The sequence below is a fragment of the Schistocerca serialis genome, chromosome 11, assembly GCF_023864345.2.
Source record: "Schistocerca serialis cubense isolate TAMUIC-IGC-003099 chromosome 11, iqSchSeri2.2, whole genome shotgun sequence".
NCBI classification, from domain to species: domain Eukaryota; kingdom Metazoa; phylum Arthropoda; class Insecta; order Orthoptera; family Acrididae; genus Schistocerca; species Schistocerca serialis.
Window position 1 is genome coordinate 129,486,365 of NC_064648.1, and position 17,638 is coordinate 129,504,002.

Genomic DNA, 17,638 nt, shown 5'->3' on the forward strand with positions numbered 1-17,638 from the left:
AGTGTAGTTCCTGGGAACGGCAAACGGTCGGTCTCGTTCCCGCAACGGCACGTCGGCCGTTCTCGTTCCAGCCTCGGTCCCGTTCCCGCCTATCTCGTTCTCGGTCTCGCTCGTCCGGACTCGTCCTTCTTCACGTGGCGACTCGTCGCAGTTCCACTGCCGACTGCTCGTGGTTAGTTCAGTATCGAGTTTACTCGTTTCGTTCGCTGCGCACGCCCATTCTAGATCTGTTTCAAAACATTCTTTAACTGTGGACTTCTGGTTCTTTGTGTATTCTACTCAGCGTCCAGCACCGGTAATTAAAATATATTTCATAACTACGTAAATTACACAAAAATTACGTTGTATGAAATACAGACATCTTTTCAGGTAATAAAAGGGCTTATCAGCTTACTTCACAATTTCGATAAACAGCAGAAGACATAGTTATAAAAAGGCAAGACTTTTTGTTCTTACACATGCAAAGGAAGATGGGAACGGCACACACGAGTGGCCATTTTCTGTCGTTCTTCATCGAAGTTAGAAGAGCATGTTGATTGTTATGGAAGGCAGACCGACTTACAACCGAATGAAGCCCGCACTCGATAATGGAGTGTCTGGTCTCATATTTGGTAAAGAGAATATCATATTACGGTATATTGATAATTTTTACTTATGGACCGTCTGACAGCATTTGAATGAAACACAATTTTAGTGCCATACGCGTTTCGCCTTTATTTTCTGCAAGGCATCATCAGTGGCCTGGAATATGTACATATGTTAGCTATTTAAGTTACATTTTTGTCACTGTGCCTATAGGTTATAAACAGTTCTGGTGGTTGGTATTTCCTATTAAGTAGTAATGCTTTGAACTGTACTTACAGGTTGCGTGGGCAGTTTCTTACAGATTACGCTCCTGTTGCATTTTTGGTGTTGGTCTTCTTCTTATGAATGCCAATTTGCGGTTTTTTCCCACATACCACAGCACTATGACCTAAACGCTTGTTTCAATGCAATGCTTTGGTTTCTGTTGCCGACTGTCAAACGTTTTTACCAAAGATCGAATGTTATTGCCAAACTTTCGAGTGTTCAAATGGTTCAAATGGCTCTGAGCACTATGGGACTCAACATCTGAGGTCATCAGTCCCCTAGAACTTAGAACTACTTAAACCTAACTAACCTAAGGACATCACACACATCCATGCCCGAGGCTGGATTCGAACCTGCGACCGTAGCGGTCACGCGGTTTTTCCAGTGTAATTATTGAAGTATCTGTGATGTGTTCGTGCATGCATTTGTGTGTGCGTGTGTGTACGTGTGTGTGTGTGTATGTGTCTGTGTGTGTTTGTGTGGTATAATTTATTTTTTCTTTTTTTTGTGGGCTGTGTGTGTGTGTGTGTGTGTGTGTGTGTGTGTGTGTGTGTGTGTGTCTGCGTGTGTGTGTGTGTGTGTGTGTCCGGATGGTGTGTTGAAGAATATCATATCTTCTAAATATTATCTCAGTGGTACATGGTGGCGCACGAAAATTCGGCCCGAGTACTAGACAGCTCGCTGCCGCCCACCAATCGTCATCTGTTGTTTCGAAGTTGTCGTTTGTTATTTCTTTACTGCCTAACTATTATAAGTTTATGTATTCTGCTCGAACCGGTCAACAAGTCGTGCGTAATTGGCGAGCAGTCTGTACTCAGAACCGGTTTCTCGTGTGCCACCTTACATCAAATGACTGCGATCATCCACCTAACACTACGGTTGGCTAAACGAGAGGTTTTTCATAATCACAGGAATTACTTTTACAAGTGTACGAGAATTCTGTAATGAATAAAAACTCTGTTCTCCAGGGGGGGAGGCAAGTGCCCTTTCTTGGCTCCTTCCATCCTTCAGTCAGCTATGCTACTAATTTCCAATCTTTCATAAGAACCATATACTAAGCACAAATGAACGGTGAACGAGTAAAAATGAACGGTTCCCAAAAAAGAGTGATAACCAGTGAAGTGGTTCCCAAGGATGAACGAGTTTGCCCATTCTACTCCCCTGTCTGTGACAGTACGGGCGTCTCGTGCAAGTCCTATTTGATACCACCTGCGAGTCACTGAGAGTGAGATGAAATTATTATGACAACAGAGACGCTCAGTCCCGGAGTGAAGCAGATCAGTAATCCGGCTGGGAATAAAGCTGGGAGGCGTAAGTGTACAGGGAGAGACTTTCGCCACTACACCACGATGTGCGGGCAGCGCAGTGTGCTGTTAGTTAGTTACGAGTACATGTTCCATACAATATTTGTACGATTCTTTCCCCCAAATGATGTGGGACGAGCCAGCTTACAGTATACGTACATATGACTACTGTTAACATTAATAAACTATCATTTTATTCCTACTAAAGCAACAACACTTTAAAAATGTTTCTCTTTTTACTGGCTACCAGTTTTTAAGTAGGAATACCGCAACGGAATAGAAGGAGCTGTCCAGGAAAAAATTGGAAATTTATGGTAAGGTCTTATGGGACCAAACTGCTGAGGTCATTGCTCCCTAACCTTACGAGCTACTTAATCTAACCTACACTAAGGACAACACACCCACCCATGCCCGAGGGTGGACTCGAACCTCCGACAGGGGGGGGGGGGGGGGGGGGGGGACCGTGACAATATAACACTCGCTTACTGTGACACAAACCAGTGTTACCCTCTGGGAGGATTTTGAGTTTTGAGCGTGCATCTGTCTAATGGATTAAGATATCGGGCAGTAATTTTGAATATATGTAATTAATAGAAAAACTAAACAGGCTTTTACTTTGGGGATAATGGAAGTAGTAAAGTTCATATACGAATGAAAAATCGAATGGTCGCCAGCCCAATTAGGCACACTAATTTGCAATATTATGTTCAAGAAAACTATTAGTTGTTGTAGTGGCTTTCATTAAGACTCCCTTTGAATAGCACACCGGATACACAGGAATGCAGGGTGATTTAAGTTGTGGGTAGCAGTAGTTACCATTAATGCACAAACCAGTAATCATGGAAAGCGAAATTGTGCCCATTGCATAATAATAACAGTTACAATCACGATCATCACGTGATTCAGTATCGAGATGTTACTGCAGGAAGCACCGAACTAAAGTTGGACTTGGAAATGGTTCAAATGGCTCTGAGCACTATGGGACTTAACTTCTGAGGTCATCAGTCCCCTAGAACTTAGAACTACTTAAACCTAACCAACCTAAGGACATCACACACATGCATGCCCGAGGCAGGATTCGAAACTGTGACCATAGCGTTCGCGCGGTTCCAGACTGTAGCGCCTAGAACCGCTCGGCCACCCTGGCCGGCGGACTTGGAAATGTTTCTGACTTAACTGACATATAAATAGCACAGATAAAATGAAATAGTACTATAATTGCAATGTTTATACTCCCATTTACAGAAATGTATAGTTTTCGTAAGTAGCAAAAATATTCCAATGCGAGAAGAATATGGTGGGGACGCATAAACTGATACTGTATAACTAGTCAAACTCAATGATTATTTCAGTAGAAAATTCAGTTCACTAAATTTGATTCCTAGCCTCACTTGGAATAGTTTCAAATATAGCCCTTAATTTGAGAAAGAAATTTGTGAGAATGAAGTGTACATTTGGAGCCCAGTATTCTACAGAAGTGAAACATGGACTGTGGGTGAAAGCAGGAAAGAAGAGAATCGTAGCATTTCAGAAGTGGCGTTACAGAAGAATGTTGAAACTCAGATAGAGTGATAGGGTAAGGAATGAGGAGGTTCTCTGCAGAATCGAAGAGGAAAGGAATGCATGGAAAACACACAAGAAGAAGCGACAGGATGATAGGATATCTGTTAAGACATTGGGGAATAACTTGTGTGCACTACAGGGAGCAGTAGAGGGTACAAACTGTAGAGGAGACTGGAAAACAACCAGCAATTAATTGAGGACGTAGGTAGCAGGAGCTGCTCTGATACTACAAGGTGACACAGGAGAGGAATCTGTGGCGTCTGTGGCGGGGTGCATCAAACCAGTCACAAGACTGATTTTTTTTTTTTTTTCATTTATTGAATTTCAATTCCCCCCGAAGGGGGCGGGCTGGCAGCAGCTTAGTATGCCGCTCTTCAGCCGACAGATTTTGTGACAAAGATCAAGAGAACAAATAATAAAAAACAGGCTATAAAATCGGAGACTTAGAGAGTAACAAGGCGAAAAGAAATCGTGGAATTAAAACAACAACATAGGGATGATGACGCTAATTAAAATACATACGAAGCAGACAGGGAAAACAATAGACAATTAGAAAAACACGGCGACAGTCTGGATTCTGTTCGCAAAGGACATAAAATTCACACCTAGCGACAGCATGGTTTCTGTTCGCAACACGAGAAAAACAAACAACACTGAATAGTCACTGGAACACTGCACTAAAAAGTTGGCAAATGTGACACCACAGTCGAGAGCAGGTGGGGGGAAACTGGACAGAAGATGGGAAAACAAAAAAAGGGGGGAAAGAAGAGTAAAAGCGAAGGGGGGAGCCAGGAAAGGAGCTGAAGGAGGATGAGGACCCATAAGAGGGGTGGGGGGCAGACGCGACAGGGAGTGGGGTAGGCAGAGGAGGGGAATACAAAAGGACTGGGGGGGAGAAGGGAGGTAGGGAGAGGGTTAGTGGGGAGAAAAACAGGACGGAAGGGGGGGGGGGGGAGAGGGAGCCCAGGGAAAGGACAGAGGAAAGGAGGGGGATTGAGGATCAGAGTTGATAGGAAGGATAGATGGAGGGAGAGAGGGCATCATCCGGGAGGGGGAGGTGACGGAAGCCACCTTGGGAAAGGAGATGTAGGGTGTCGAGATGGGGGGTAGGGGGGACACAACAGAAGACGTGGCAGGGGGCAGGGATGGGAGAGGAGAGGAGCAACCAGGGGGTTCAAGACGGCGGGAGGTGTAGAGGATGCGGATATGTTCGAGGAATAGGAGCAGATGGGGGAAAGGAATGACGTCATAGAGGATCCGCGTGGGGGACGGGAGGCGGATACGGAAGGCGAGGCGGAGTGCATGACGCTCAAGGATCTGGAGGGACTGATAGAATTTGGGGGGGGGGGCAGATATCCAGGCAGGACTGGCATCACAGAGGATGGGACGGATTAAGGATTTGTAGGTGTGGAGGATGGTAGAGGGGTGCAACCCCCATGTCCGGCCAGAGAGGAGTTTGAGGAGTCGGAGGCGGTTCTGGGCTTTGGATTGGATGGAGCGGAGACAAGACTGATGACAAAAAATTGTGTGTCTGTGTGTGTGTGTGTTTGTGTGAGTGAGAGAGAGAGCGAATTAACATTTACGTTAAGACGTTTACACAGCCATCTATCGGTAAAATTTTCGTTAGTTTTTTTTTTTTTTTTTTTTTTTTTTTTTTTTTTTTTTTCACGTCCTTTCCCTCTGTGTAAATAATTTGCTGTTTAAATTTGAAGTCCTTCTGGGCAGTGATTCTCTTTCTACAACGATTGAAACAGAAACTGTACGAGGGGCGTTTGAAAAGTCCGTGCAAAGTCCGAGAGATGGCACCACCGGCGCATATCGAGGTCATGTTTAGTTAGTGGCATCTCTGGAAAGAACGCACACCAAGTTTCAGTCATATTGCTCTATTTCTTTGTGTTTGGCATTCGTCTGAATCAAGGAAGTCGAGCGATTGTCAAAAAATGGACGAAAAAGAATTTGGTCTGGTGATCAAACATTACTTTATGAAATGAAGAACGCCTCAGGAGACTAAGAGAAGCTTGATAAACATTGCGGTGACTCTGCACCGTCGATTAGAACAGTTTATAAGTGGTTTCAAAATTTTCGCAGTGGCCATATATGCTGAACGTTCTGGACGCCCTGTGGAGGTTACGACCCCAGAAATCATTGATAAAATCGATGTTATGATGATGGATGACAGAAGAGTTGATTTGAGTGAGGTTGCTAGTGCTGTGGACATCGCGGATGAACGGGTACATAATATTTTGCGTAAACATTTGGACATGAGAAAGCTGTCCGCAAGATGGGTTCCGCGACTGTTCACGCTTGACCAAAAACGGAATCTTATGAAGTGTTGCAAGGATGGTTTTCAGCTGTTCAGGAAGAATCCGCTGGACTTTAAGCGTCGTTTAGTCACTGTGGATGAAAAATGGATGTATTACTATACTCCTGAGACCAAACAACAATCTAAATAATGGGTTACCAAGGGAGAATCTGCACCAAAAAAGGCGAAGACTGTTCCTTCGGCCGGAAAGGTTATGGCGACTGTCTTTCGGTATTCGCAAGGGATAATCCTCATCATCTGTCTAGCAAAGGGTAAAACTATTACAGGTGCATATATTTCAGCGTTATTGGACCGCTTGGAAACAGAGTTGCTAGAAAAAAGGCCGGCGATTGGACGGCAAAAAAGTCCTTTCCCATCAGGACAATGCACCAGCGCACACCTCAGCAGTTGTGGTCGCAAAATTATTCGAAATAGGATTCCAACTCGTTTCACATCCCCCCCTGTTCTCCAGACTTGGCTCCCTCGGACTACTACTTGTTCCCCAATTTGAAGAAATGGCTGGTGGCACAAAGATTTTATTCAAACGAGGAGCAGATTGCAGCAACTAATAGCTATTTAACACACTTGGACAATTCCTATTATTCGGAAGGGATCAACAAATTAGAACAGCGTTGATACGTAGTCAGAAAACATCGTTCTTGTGCAACGCAGCTAGCTCTTTATTCGCATGAAGTAATGGTCGCTATCGACAGGGGATCTCAAGTTGATTCCGTATTTCCAGATTTCCGGAAAGCTTTTGACACCGTTCCTCACAAGCGACTTCTAAACAAGCTGCGGGCCTATGGGGTATCGTCTCAGTTGTGCGACTGGATTCGTGATTTCCTGTCAGGAAGGTCGCAGTTCGTAGTAATAGACGGCAAATCGTCGAGTAAAACTGAAGTGATATCAGGTGTTCCCCAGGGAAGCGTCCTGGGACCTCTGCTGTTCCTGATCTGCATAAATGACCTGGGTGAAAGTCTGAGCAGTTCTCGTAGGTTGTTCGCAGATGATGCTGTAATTTACCGTCTAGTAAGGTCATCCGAAGACCAGTATCAGTTGCAAAGCGATTTAGAAAAGATTGATGTATGCTGTGGCAGGTGGCAGTTGACGCTAAATAACGAAAAGTGTGAGGTGATCCACATGAGTTCCAAAAGAAATCTGTTGGAATTCGATTACTCGATAGATAGTACAATTCTCAAGTCTGTCAATTCAACTAAGTACCTGGGTGTTAAAATTACGAACAACTTCAGTTGGAAAGACCACATAGATAATATTGTGGGGAAGGCGAGCCAAAGGTTGCGTTTCATTGGCAGGACACTTAGAAGATGCAACAAGTCCACTAAAGAAACAGCTTACACTACACTCGTTCGTCCTCTGTTAGAATATTGCTGCGCGGTGTGGGATCCTTACCAGGTGGGATTGACGGAGGACATCGAAAGGGTGCAAAAAAGGGCAGCTCGTTTTGTATTTTCACGTAATAGGGGAGAGAGTGTGGCAGATATGATACGCGAGTTGGAATGGAAGTCATTAAAGCAAAGGCGTTTTTCGTCGCGGCGAGATCTATTTACGAAATTTCGGTCACCGACTTCCTCTTCCGAATGCGAAAATATTTTGTTGAGCCCAACCTACATAGGTAGGAATGATCATCAAAATAAAATAAGAGAAATCAGAGCTCGAACAGAAAGGTTTAGAAGTTCATTTTTCCCGCGCGCTGTTCGGGAGTGGAATGGTAGAGAGATAGTATGATTGTGGTTCGATGAACCCTCTGCCAAGCACTTGAATGTGAATTGCAGAGTAATCATGTACATGTAGAAAAGGAGACTGTGTCGAAAAATAAAAAAAAGGTTTACCCCAAACACGTTAAGCAGTTTTTATTTTTGCGCGGACTTTTCAAACGCCCCTTGTAATATTTGGATACACTGTACTGTCCGCGACGCAGCGTAAGATAACTTGCGGAGTATAGATGTGGAACAGAGAAGGAGAAACACACACACTCACACACACACACACACACACACACAGCTAGAGAGGGTTTGGTGGGGAGCGGGCAGCTTCCCCATCTGACCGCGCCACGCGCGCTACTCTGACGTCACTTCCGCCGCAGTGGCAGCGTCTGTGAGCCCCTCTCCCTCCCCCCCTCCCCCCCCCCCCCCCGCCAGACACATCGCACACTTCCATCTGCCTGACCTGCCCCACACGTGGCAGCACGCCACACTCGCACGTGGGGGCGGAAGGCGGGTACGCAAGCGATTCCCGGCTGCCAGGTCGAGACCTCGCGTACGGCGGCGTGGGTGTCAAGTTTTAACTATCGACCCAAAGCAAAGTGGAGAAAAAATGTTGCCACCATCTAACTGCGTGACGGTGTCAACGCTTCCTCCCCCCCGCCATATGTTCTTTCGGGAACCCGTCCCTGAGTGGGCTGAGTTGTTAACAGTCTGGTACCCCTCACAGTATTACTGATCTATGAAACAGAAGCAGTTCAAAATTTGTACTATCGATCAGGATTATTAGTCAAATATTTTTGAGAAAGCACATTTGCAGAAACATCTGCAAATACACAGTTTAACAGAAAGTGGTTCTCTGCAAATGGGCTCTCTTTAAACTTTGACAAAACACAGTATATACAGTTCCACACAGTAAATGGAATGACACCATTAATAAATACAAACTTCGATCAGAAATCGGTAGCTAAGGTAGAATATTCAAAATTTCTAGGTGTATGCACTGATGAGGGGTTAACTGGAAAAAACACACTGAGGATCTGCTGAAACGTTTGAGTTCAGCTACTTACGCTATTAGGGTCATTGCAAATTTTGGCGATATACATCTGAGTAAATTAGCTTACCACGCCTATTTTCATTCTCTGCTTTCGTATGGCATCATATTCTGGGGTAACTCATCATTGAGTAAAAGAGTGTTCATTGCACAAAAGCGTTTAATCAGAATAAATGCTGGAGCTCATCCAAGATCATCCTGAAGACACTTATTTAAAGAGCTAGAGATCTTCACTGTACCCTCACAATATATATATATTCACTTACGAAATTTGTTATTAACAATCCGAACGAATTCAAAAGTAATAGCAGCGAACATGGCTACAACACTAGGAGAAAGGATGATCTTCACTACTCAATGTTAAATCTAACTTTGGCTCAGAAGGGGGTAAATTATGCTGCCACAAAAGTCTTTGGTCACTTACCTAATAGCATCACAAGTCTGACAGATAGCCATACAGCGTTTAAAAGGAAATTAAAAGAATTTCTGAATGGCAACTCCATCTACTCATTAGATGAATTTTTGGACATAGTAAGTGGGTAATTTTCCCAACCCCCACAAAAAAATTAAAAATATTAAGTGTCATGTAATATTTTGTGTAATGTAATACCTTGTATAGACACCTTTTATTAACCTGACACGTTCCATATCATTACGAAGTGTCGTATTCATGATCTATGGAACAAGTACGGTACTAATCTAATCTAATCTGTGCACATAAACATTCTCCAGAACATACACCTACCACTAGAAACAGTAAGCTACTTTTCGATTTGTCATACTTTTATAAACTTATATTTCATAATGTGACATTTGGTAATACAGCAATGTGATCTCGCCAGGCCCAGAACTAAATGAAGTTTATGTAGATCTGAAGATGAGCCCCCAGAGCTCGAAATTCATAGTGAATTTTACTAAAATCACGATTTGTGGCTGAAGGCGGTTGTTCTTAATCATTACAAAAGTAGTACAGTCACGGAAGAAATACTGCAAACAACGAATAAGAAGAAAATAAAATTTCGGAGAAAATCAGTCAGATATCTATCACATTGTGATATTGACAACAATTATTTTATCTATTTTGGCTGGAGAATACCGCAGCTGTTTTCTGAAATTACACAGTAGCAAATACTGCAACCATGGCATTATTAACTAAATTGTTCCGGGTGCCCCAAATTGCACATTGGCCAAACTTGTAGGAGTTTCTGTGTACGATTCCGTGAATACAATGATGCTCCCTGGCTCAACAACCTAAATAAGCCACCTTCTGAATCCACATCTACATCTACACTCTGCAAACCACCGGTAGGTGCATGGCAGAGGGTACATCCCACTGTACCAGTTATTAGGGTTAGTTCCCGTTCCATTCACGTATGGAGTGCGGGAAGAATGATTGTCTGAAAGCGTCTGTGCGTCCAGTAATTACAATTTAAGTTGTTGTAGTTGTATTCTAATGTTATCCTCACGATCTCTATGTGAGCGATAAGTAGGGGAGTGTAGTATATTCACAGAGTCATCATCTAAAGAAGGTTCTCGGAACTTTGTTAACAGACTTTCTCGGGACAGTTTGCGTCTATCTTCAAGAATCTTCCAGTTCAGTTTCTTCAGTATCTCTATTACACTCCCACGGATTAAACAAAACTGTGACCATTCGTGTTGCCCTTCTCTGTTTACGTTCAATATTCCCAGTTAGTACTATTTGCTAACGGTCCCACTATCTTGAACAATATTCTAGGATGGGTCGCATGACGTTCGCTACTCACTTGTTCGAACACGAAAACACAGACTTAAGCATCGAAGAAAACTTAGAGTTATTACATTTTTTCCGAAAAAGGAGTAGAAATAAATTTTTAGAGGAATTTAGGAATATACAGCCACATTCACTGAATGGTTAACTAGAATTTAAACTATATATATATATATATATATATATATATATATATATATATATATATATATATATACTTCCAACATTTCATACAACTCCTATAATTTGAAACGATAGAAACAGTAATCATAAATAATTAAATGTCTGACTGTATAAAATTATATGTACTATGTAGAAATATCTTTGAAGTAACTCCAGAAGTGTGTCTATCTGTACACATCTTTGGCATATTAAATCAGCAGCCGATGTAAACCAATGTATCCTCCATCTTGTTTTTAGTTCAATTCATTGATGTGTTCGTACTTTAAAAGAAATTCAAACCTCTGTCCTTTTATGTAAATGGTAGGCTTTCCAGGAAGTAAGTACAATGTATACAGCTCTTGTAAGTGTAAAACTATGCAAAACCTTGTTATATTTTAGGACACAAATGTAAAAATCGCAAAGAAGTCAACGCCCCAGGCAAAGCTTGAAACTAGTAATGGTATAATAAAATCATTTTAAAAAAACTTGTGGCTGGCTGCAGTGTTCCCCACAGCGTAACTGAAAACAATATTTATAACAGGTTAAAATACTCGTAGAGTATTCTTTGGTACCACTTACCTACTTGCCTTCACAGCTTAGAAAAAGTCAGGCAACAGACAACATTAAGGAAAGTATGTTATGCCTTCCAGTTTCCCCTTCTGATGCTAATCTATTAAAAAATGTACAAAATTTTATTACGAGAAATATATCTAAAAATTTAGATCAATTATCACACACATCATCATCATATTTTCTAATTTTCTGAAAATAGTAGGCAAGTGGGGTAGAGAAGGTTATTCTGATTATATGTGCCTGTTTTGGTGAATTTAACATCAGTCATTCAGCAGAAAAGTGTACCTGTATGATAAAAATTCAGATTTCCGGTAAATTGCAACAGAACATTTACCAACATATTAGCTTACCAGTATACGGTTCCAGAACATTCAAGATGCATATCCTGTTTCTTTATCCCCTTGACTCTCTCTCATCATTATTTTATCCTTCCTAGCCACTTTGGTAACAGTTTCTGTTGCTCTTTCTGGTTTAGTTACTCGCGGCTGATCAATAAGAGTTATAGTTAAACAATATGCCTTTGAGTCTCGTATACCTAATTTTTCAGAACGAACCTTTGTAACTGCATCACCATTAGAAGCCATTACTGTATCCATTACAAATATCTTCAATACGATCAACCCAGGAAACACGGTTTCGGTATTCGCTCCCCTAAGTGGCTCTTGAAGCTTCATTTGTAATTTTTTGCTGGAGCCCTTTATTTAGGTTTAGTTGCCTCCATAACAGAAGGAATGGTTGTGAATGTAGTGTATGCCTCTACACCCAATTTCTGTAGGTGACTGTTGAACCAAAGATATGTATTATTGGCTGTTGCTTTGAATTATTTGCCTCGAAACCTCCATTTGGTGTTAAGTTTTTTTATTCTCGGCGTTTCTAGCACGGGAAACACACACACTGAAATAGAATGTAATATAACACCACTGCAGTAACTGAGAAGCACACGTGTTTCAAATTCCGAAAGAAAGGAAACAAATATATCATAAGATCTTTGGCAATAATTAAGCCTTGGCCTTCCAGATACCCCAGTTCCTAGGTTTCAATTGTCGGAGCCTTCTAGAGTACACCTGTGTTTACGATTCATATCTAAGAGCTGAAAAAAGTGAGGGGAACAAGAATTGCCACATGTTCTGACGCACTTTAAGATGACAGAGGGTAAGTGTCCTGTGTTACGCTCGAACGGTATTTACGAACAAACGAAAAATGAAAATGTCCATAAACTATACATTTTCGTTATCGGCATCAAACTCTCTTTGCTATAGGGCAATTTTTTTGTCATTTTTCACGACTAGGCCACCTTAATGGAAATGATAAGGTCGCAAAATCCGCGAATCAGAAACAGCGGAGCAATTTGGATTTTCTGACACACAGCTACTCCCGTAATCCACAATCGAGCAGCCGTTTTCAGCGATTATTGCTGATGACAAGCTGTATTTTGCCGCATATGACAGCTTTTTGCTTGTGTAAATTTTCTACTGTCGTTTTTATCACAGCCAAAAAGCTATCATAAAGGGCAAAATTGTCGTCAATGACCCAACTGTCCTCTGCAACAGATCATTATTCAACACTGCAAGCGAACCACACTGTAGCATTGTTCTTGGGGGGCGAAATGAAAAGGAATTGTTATTCTATATATTTTGAAAAATGTCGAAAAAGTGAATATTTTGGTGGGCCACTTGGCAACAGAATCAGGGATTGATTACACTATTATAATGACATACGTTGAGCATTAAATACCTGGTTGGATTGTTTTGAACAAGAGCAGCAGATTGATTTATTTGAGATCGTTCGGAAGAAACATTATCATTTCTGTGCATTTTTATAGTCGCGATGTAGTCATACCCGGATCAACACTAAGGGACCAGGAGATCTATAGACTTTAAAAGAAATGCAACACTACACAATTTAAAAAAAGCTGATTCAGAAATAATGGGGAAACGGTAATGTTCCTTTTTCCTCATGCTGAGTTCGGCCCATCAGCGTGATAGTATTTTCTGGTCATGAACTAACATAAAGTAATTAACATTCAAGTAAATGAGGAGATGGAAATCATCAAGGTTAATTTACTAAAGTAAGCACACTTATCTTTAACACACGTTTTTTTTAATGCTACGTACCTTTTCGTATTAAATTACAATAGATGACCATACTTTATACATAACAGTCAAGGCCGGCCGGGGTGGCCAAGCGGTTCTAGGCGCTACAGTCTGGAACCGCGCGACCACTACGGTCGCAGGTTCGAATCCTGCCTCGGGCATGGATGTGTGTGATGTCCTTAGGTTAGTTAGGTTTAACTAGTTCTAAGTTCTAGGGGACTGATGACCTCAGCAGTTAAGTCCCATAGTGCTCAGAGCCATTTGAATCATAACAGTCAAAATGTCCTCTTGATGCTGTCTGTTCGTAATCAGTTACAAGAAACTACATGTTTTCTGATTGGAAAAATAACAATTACCATATTTACTGAATATTTTCACATAAAATATAAAATACCGATACGGAACGCAGCAAGTCCGCGTCCGCCCTTCATGGAATACAAACAGTAAAAACTGAGGCGCCCAATGCCTCATTTGTCTTGAAACTACAGAATTCTTTTTTATATCATTAATCGATACATGTACATAGAGATTTACAGGCAGCGCGCAAGAACGGCAAAGATAAAGAATAATAGATTCTGTCGCTGCTATGCGATGGTTCATTTCTTTTACTTACAACACATACACTCACTCACTCATTCACACACACACACACACACACACACACACACACACTCGATTGAAACATATCGGAACAAATTCGAACTTCGCAGCCGCTAATCGAATATAAAACAGTGAAACAAACGATTCCTAAGACCGTATCTCAAACGAAAATGAGCGGTGGAAAGCCACAGAGACCTAGTAACATCCATAATTCAGCAACGAGAACGAGAAAATGTAAGTAAACTTTGTCATACATTTGCAAACACAGTCTATAAATACCAGACCACACCAAATAATTCTCCAAACCGAAATCTCACTAGGTCTTATGACTGCCCATAGGTCGATTTAAATATAGAAGGAAACATTAATAACAACACATTTAGCAGGCGAATAACAACTAAATACAGCTCAGGATAGGCGAATTACAGCAAAGGCAAGCGCCAAAAAGGTGTCTCTGCTACTGTTTTAGCGGACTGCATGCTGTAGTGCAAATGTCCTGACTGACTCACCGTCGGCGAGTCCAAACTGCTGCAGATAGAAACTTGAAGATAGTCTTGATCTTAAAAGGTGTCGTTGAAAAAGCGAGTTTTCGAAACTGCAACCCCTAAGAGGCTGAATCAGGAGATCAATGGTTTTGTAAATAAGTGCCGGTATTAAGACAGTTGAAGATGGACCTACAGAAATTGGTATTTGTTCCTCGGTCTGAAATAAAGAAAAATTAGTTTCAGATTTTTTGTAAATTTCAGCCGTGTGGTATTTGGCTTCACAATGACAAATAAAAAAGATATATTTCTTAGTGCTTTTGGAAATTCAACCAGCGTGATATAGGGAATGAAATGTTTTGTGAAAACATTTCATTATGAAAGCATCTTTAATGGTAAACCTATGAAAATTCTAATTTTGGTTACCGATTAGAAATAAAAAAAACATGTGTTTCACTGTTCTTGGGGTTGAAATAGGAGATGAAAATTTTTATGGGAATATTTCACTGTGCAAGCACTTTTGAAGCTATGTTTATGAAAATTTGCATTTGGCTTTTCTGTTAGAAACAAAAAATACGCATTTCACTGTTTTTTGTAAATTCATCCCCTAATGAGGAGAAAGAGGGGGGGGGGGGTGGAATGGTGGAATGGTTTATGGAAATATTTCGTTGTTTAAGCATTTTTAAAGCTAAATCTTTGGAAATTAGTTACTGACCTCTCGTCTGAAAACGAAAAAATACGTGTTTCACTGTTTTTGAAAAGTCAGCCCATTAGGGGGTGAAATATAAGGCGTAGATTTTTAAGAAAATGTTCGTTACATTAAAAAATTAAAGCTGAATCTACGGAAATTGATATTTCATTTCTCGGGTGGATATAAAGGAATATGTTTTAGGGCATATAACTTTCCATGGAAGTATCACCCCACGAGGAAGCAAATGCTATAGTGAACGAAAACGTTGGACTGCAGCTACCAGAATCGCTTTTTGGTCAGAAACGCATTCGGAAAAAAAACATGCTTCCATGACCTTAATTATCGTGAAAAATTTAGATGTTGCAATTTGTGAACAACATAAAAATTCAATTAAGGAAAAACAAACAAAAAAAATCTGTACAGACCATACAGTCGATGCGAGCAAAGCAGCGGACGCTAAGCAAGTTACGAATGAAAATTCAATCGAGGCGCTGCCCTGACATCCGTTAGTTGCAGCTGACATGTTGTACTAATTTACAGGAGGAGGAGATTAGTGTTTAACGTCCCGTCGACAACGAGGTCGTTAGAGACGGAGCACAAGCTCGGATTAGGGAAGGATGGGAAAGGAAATCGGCCGTGCCCTTTCAGAGGAACCATCCCGGCATTTGCCTGAAGCGATTTAGGGTAATCACGGAAAACCTAAATCGGGATGGCCGGACGCGGGATTGAACCGTCGTCCTCCCGAATGCGAGTCCAGTGTGCTAACCACTGCGCCACCTCGCTCGGTACTACTAATTTAGAGTTGCGGATGATTTCTCCTGGTAGCCTAAGGCTAACGGCACACTAGTCGATTTTCTCCGCTGAAGGTCAGCGATTTTTGTGACGCCGGAAATGGAACTGCATGTTGCAAATGGACGGTGCCACTTTGGGCTGCATTTGTCGCTCCGGTAACTCCCAGCGGCCGACTGCCGCTGTCGAATGGGCCGGGTCCTATTTTTGGCGCGGCAATAATCGTCGCCATCCCTGGCGCACTAGACAGTTATTATCGCCAGCCGCGCGGCAGCCACAACGATACTGCACTCACAAGTGGAGGCCACGACGGTTGGAGCGCGGATTTACTGCAAACTTGGTACACTCGTAGTACTCCGTGAGGACAACAAAATGTGTGAGTAGTAGCGCGTACCTCTCAAGCGTTACTGAGAAAATCGCAAGATAATTTCGGTCGTCAAATATATGACTGTGCGTGGCCATTTTAACCATGAAGCGACTGCAGCCGAATGGTGCCGGCACGGTAGCTCAGCGTGTTCGGTCAGAGAGCTGGTTGGCCTCTGTAATAAAAAAACTGAGTGGAAGGATAAACAAAGCGAACTTGAACGGATGTAATGTGACGTCCGCAACGACCAACCACAACGATCAACAACTAACAAAATGAAAAAGATAAAAAAAAGAAAAGAAAGGAAAAAAGTGGCAAGCGAGCGAGACTCCCGTCCAGGCGACCCTGGTTCGAGACCCGTCTATGCTACTTTAAAGAAGTTAAAAGTAAAAAAAAAGTGCGTTCGGTCAGAGCGTTAGCTGCCGTTTCTATTAAAAAAACTGAGCGAGTGGATCATCGAACAAACTGAACGGGTGTCATGAAACTTCCTGGCAGATTTAAACTGTGTGCCGGACCGAGACTCGAACTCGGGACCTTTGCCTCTCGCGGGCGGTTCATTCTGAACGGGTGTCACCGGACGTCCGCCCTGAAGAAATTCAACGAATAATATAGAACAAAATGTTTTTTTTTTGAAAAAAAAAAAAGTGTTTAGCGTTCAAGCCGCTGGATCGCTGGATCGAGTTCCGTTTGTCAGTTTTTATTTTTATTTTCAACACAGTCATTTTCTTTATTATTTATATTACAATTGATATAATGGGGAAAATACGTGTAATCGGATGAAATTTTATTAAAGTTACAATCTTATTTGGCAATCTACTAATTTTTATTATCACATATAATGTAACAATCATAGCTATCGACTAGTAAACGACCAAATGCATCAAGTCATACTGAAAATGTATGCTTGTCTGTGATTTGAGAAATCCCTTACACCTGGAAGGAGCCCGAAACGACTTGTTACCTCCAAGTTTTGACCGGCACAGACGCCTTTCGAAAGATGTACAATTAATCGTGGCTTTCGACGTTGCGAGTACAAGTTGCAGGATGGTATTTTTCGTAAAAACATGGAAAACATAAAACGGCACCGCATACGCAAGGTCTTTTGACGTTTTCTGTGGAAAAACAAACCTTGTTAACATTTTCAAAAATCTCTCTTTCAGACGATAATTTGGAAGGAAACCATGCACAACGCAGTGTTTCCTTAAAAATCGGCGCTGATAATTGGCTACGCAGTATCGAGTGTATCCTAATAGGGTCTTCCGAGAAGCAATTTCTCGTTCTCTTTCGATTAAATACGAACAGTTTTGAAGACACGGACAAACATAGATTTTCAGTATCACTTTA